This window comes from Pinus tabuliformis, chromosome 7 (assembly GCF_031772625.1).
Source record: "Pinus tabuliformis cultivar Carrire ecotype Pingquan chromosome 7, CPIR1, whole genome shotgun sequence".
In the NCBI taxonomy this organism is placed as follows: domain Eukaryota; kingdom Viridiplantae; phylum Streptophyta; class Pinopsida; order Pinales; family Pinaceae; genus Pinus; species Pinus tabuliformis.
Genome location: NC_142293.1, coordinates 687,330,508 through 687,335,223, shown reverse-complemented (window position 1 = coordinate 687,335,223; position 4,716 = coordinate 687,330,508).

Here is a 4,716-nt window from a genome sequence, read left to right as displayed (position 1 = left end):
TCCAAAAGGAGTTTTTCAAATTCTTTATCCGAAAGTTCAGACAACTACTTGTTGTAAATTGAGTTCCACCATCTATAAGCCTCATCTTGGAAACCAAGCGATAATAAAATTTTCCATTGTTTCCCATATGTGAACTTTTGACTCTGTATGAATTTTTCAATAGTAGGGCTATCATCTTTTCCTGTAAAAAAAATCTTGCTAGATGGCACGAAAAAAAATCACTTACTTGGCAAAAATTTAAAGTGGCCACAGTTCAGTCAATATTGCTCAGAATATTTATTATGACCCGCTTTTAGAAATGGAACAACCATTCTGCATCTTCCTATGTGATAGAAACCCCAATCTAGGCACTGGAATTTCATATTTGCGTTGCAATTGTCCTGTTGTCACAAAAATTTCTGAAAAAAAGAGTTGATTTTAAATTAGCGATATCTCCCTCATCCAGACTCTGATTCAACTGATTTTTTTTTCTTTTTTTTTTAATTGGATATTTTTTGGAAAGGAACCTAGATTTGCATTATATTCTACAAATGTTGACCTAGAACGTACAGATCTGATCTGCAATCTCGCCACCCTGAAAAAATGTCTACAACACAACTGATTTTTAAATCAGCAATAGCTCCCTCATACGGACTCTGATTCAGCTGATTATTTTTTTCAAATTGGGTATTTTTTTGCCAAGAACCCAGATCTGCAATGATATTCTAAAATTTTTCCCCATAATGTACAGATCTGATCTGCAAAATTGTCGCCCCGAAAAATGTCTGCAACACAACTGATTTTTAAATCAGCAATATCTCCCTGGTCTAGACTCTGATTCAGCCGATTTTTTTTTCAAATTGGGTATTTTTTCACCAAAAACTTAGATCTGAAATTAGATTCAATATATTTACACCAAAACATAAAGATCTGATCTGCAAGCTCGTCACCCAAAAAGTTCCTGCAAATATTAAAAAAAATTCTCCACTTTGCCCAAGAAAGTGCTCTAATAACACTTGTTATAGATCTGATCTGAAAATATATGATAATATAAATATACCCAAAAATAAAAACATATGAATATAGATAAATGCTTCTCTTTATTAATCAAACCCTTAAGGTAGGGCAACACCATACATTCACTTCTTAAGGAAGGAGAACACTCCACAAGCCATATGCATGTTCATACAATATTCCGTCACATCTCTCAATGGGGAGTCTCTAGCCTCTATATAGGCCTCATACATATCATACCATGGGCCATTACCATGGTTCCCTCAATACCATATATCTAATACCATGGGCTTATTACATTATTTCTAACTACTTGTGGTCCCTTACATGATACGGGTTAGCCACTTTATTTATTACTATGGCCCATTCCATTATTACATTATTCCCTTGAGTACCTTCCTCTATACCCCATACTATCCCCCCTAGGTATATTACATGGAGATCCCTGCCTGAATATACACAAGCAGGTGGGACCTTACCTACCTTCCTTTATGGAGCTTCCTTCACTAGATAGGGGCACTTGACCTTCTACCCAACCTTGACCTACCTACCTACCTACCTTACCTGAGATATCTCTATTCGGGTAGGTAAGACTATCTCAACTCCTACTACCACCCACGCCTTCAGATTAGTATAACTAGGACCTAACCTTACCCTTGCCGTAATCCTTGCCATAGAAGCCACAGGCAAGAACTGGCTTTCCCCCTTACTAGATAGCCAACTCTGGCCTATCAGATCAAGACCCTACCTTACTTAGATGGATGGAAGGGTACTTGGATGAAGTAGAATTACACTTTCTTTCCTTATGCTCAATCAGGGTCCTACTTGAGAAAAGCGACTATACTCTACCCTACCCTCGTTGAACTATAAGCAATTGGGTACTGAAAGATAGATATGACGACCCTAAGGCCTTCCCTGACCCGATTTGTTCAGATCTTTAGGACCGAAAGTGAAGATATTCGGGTAAGGGTTGGGTTGGTCCCACTGATGAAGGATCAAGGGAGAGGTCAACCGTTATATTATCTAATATTTTCTAAGATTATTATGGACCCTTAGTTTCCGACACAGAGCTCTTCCAAGGAAATAATAAGGAGAAAGGGCACCCATCCATATAGTGTGAAGAATAGGACTTCTATTACTATTACAAAGGAAGAATAAGAAGTACGTAATGTCAAGAATAAGGAAGGTGGCATAATGTGTTGAAATCTAGAAATGTCCTCGAACTATTGAACTAACGACTTATACAAACTATTGAAACGATAGGGTGAGTGAATGGAATAGACAAAGCAACTAGGCTCATGCAGAGCAGGCACGTCTCCCTGGAATAACGGGTCGGTGGAAGGAATAGCTCCTAAGGAATAAGATCCGAGTGAGTAGGAGCTATTTGACTCGATAGCAAACATCTCCCTCTCCCTTTGGGACCTTCCCCTCTACTTCCAACCTACAGACCCTTATAATAAACTTTGGATCACCCTCTCCTCTTCCCGGTCGGGTGGAAGATAGAGAGAGGGGATCTGCTTGTGATTAAATGCATATTTCTTTAGTGAGAACTAGAGAGAGACCATTTTCGGAAGCCTTTCTATAGAAATAAATGTTCGGACCTCGTCGATCAATAACTATAGATGAGTGAATCTTATGGTTTACTCTCCACCTTTTCCATTAGATCAGCTATTAGAATTCACTATTATTAGGTCGTTCGTCGTCCCCAATAAACCTGAGTTGGCCTGACTTTCCACCCACCCCCTCTACATTAGTTGGCTCATCAATCAAGTGAGTGGTCTGGTTCATCAAGTAATCCCTAGAGGTTTCCTCGAGCATGCAGCCAGATGCAGAATAGGAAAAGTGTGGGTGTTGTGCACGTCTGGATGAGTACAAAAAACCAAGCTCGTAGTGAGTGGAACGACCTGCCTTATTTCATTCCCACCCTATTTTGTTTCCTCTCAAACTACTCCTTCCATCCACCCAGTTAGTATAGGTAGATCCCACCCCTTTTCCTATTTCCTCCTTCTTGGTAGTGAATTCGGTGGGTTCCCCGATTTTCATATATAGGTCAGTTTGTAGATTCGAAAACAAGAAACATCTCTAGGTTGCTTGTCTATTGAATATTTGATACTATAAAATGGTACAGGTTCTCTAAAGAAACGAGAGATTATGGTATATATGTATGTTGGGCGGGAGGGAGATAAATAATTGAATTATTCAATATCTCTACTGCATGCATATTATTTGCTTGATGAGATGGACTGCTCTACCTCATATCCTTCACTCACGACAAGCGAGATAGGAAATGAAAGGGAGAAGACCCAGCATGTCGAAAGAAGCTAGATGTTAGCTCAAATATAGACAGCTCTCCCTATCCATGAAGGTAGGGGGCTTATAAAACCAACATTGATCCTACACCTTTTGACTCCCACAATTGAATTGAGAAGAAGGACTCGGTCTAGGGTTTGGGTCTTTGCATCTCATTTGAAGCAGATTCTAATAAGAGAATAGTTTATGTGTTTTTCTCTAGGAGGGGATTTTTCATGGCTAAGAGTCTAATATTTGTGTCCTCTATTGTTGCTATTATTGTTCTTGATATTGTTTGATGAAAAGATCTAACTAAAGAACATAAACAAGATAAATAAGATTCACAAGAAAATATCAGGGTTAAGGAAAAATAAGATTAATAGCTACCATTTTCCAATAGAAGTAGACCTCAAGTAAAACCTTGTGGCTGCTCTAGAAGAGATAGGCAAACTGAAAAAGGAATATGAGGAACTCAAGAAGAGGTACAAGATGTTGATCATGACCTTGAAAAAACAAAGGAAGAAGTTGTCCTTTTAAGGCACCAAGTACAAAAAAGAGTTGAGAATCTTAATGAGCTTAAGGTAGAATTGCATTAGAATGAGAAGAGACATAATGAAGAAGTCATCTCCATGACAACTCAATTAGAAGAAGTAGAGAGAAGGGAAGGAATTTTGAAAATTCATCTCAAACAAAGATTTGAGGACTTGAGTAAATTTGAACTAAAAATTGGTCGGCATGAAGAAGAAGTCAACTCCCTAAATGTTCTGTTAGAGGAAGCAAAAAGAGAAGAACAAATAATGGAGATCCAACCAATATAGAAAGAAGATGATTGTGAAAGGCTTGAAGAAAAGATTATTTCCTTAAGAAATGAAAGAGTCTTAAGAGTTCTCAAGCTTTGAATGACATTCTCAACCATCATAGATCACCATTGGAAAAAAAGGACATTATTATATAGATGAATCTCCTTGCAAACAAGAGACAAACTCAAAACCCTGAAGAGATAAGTTTGAAGAAAAGCCATAAGTTGTCATTCTTCAAATACCAAATCACAGTGAAGATGGGAAGAAGGATAAAAATGTTACTAGTCCAAGAATCTTTGTTGAAGCTCTCAAGGGACCTTTGCACAATGTAAGAAAGAATACAAATCAAGAGAAAATTAGACCTCCTCCAAGGCAAAACAATTTCAAGAAACCATCAAAGGTAATATTCTCATCCAGGTATCCAAGCATTTTCCTCAGTTACTATTACTCTTGCACTAATTATGGGCACAAGGCTAGGGATTTCAAAGCTTATAGCAGGGGCATGCATAGAGGATATCATCAAAATCCTAGAAACATGTCTAGAAACATAAATCCTAATGAATTCTACAGTAAAAGGTATACAACATTTGCTCTATTATTCAAGTTCAATGTAGAGTGTTATAAATGTCACAAT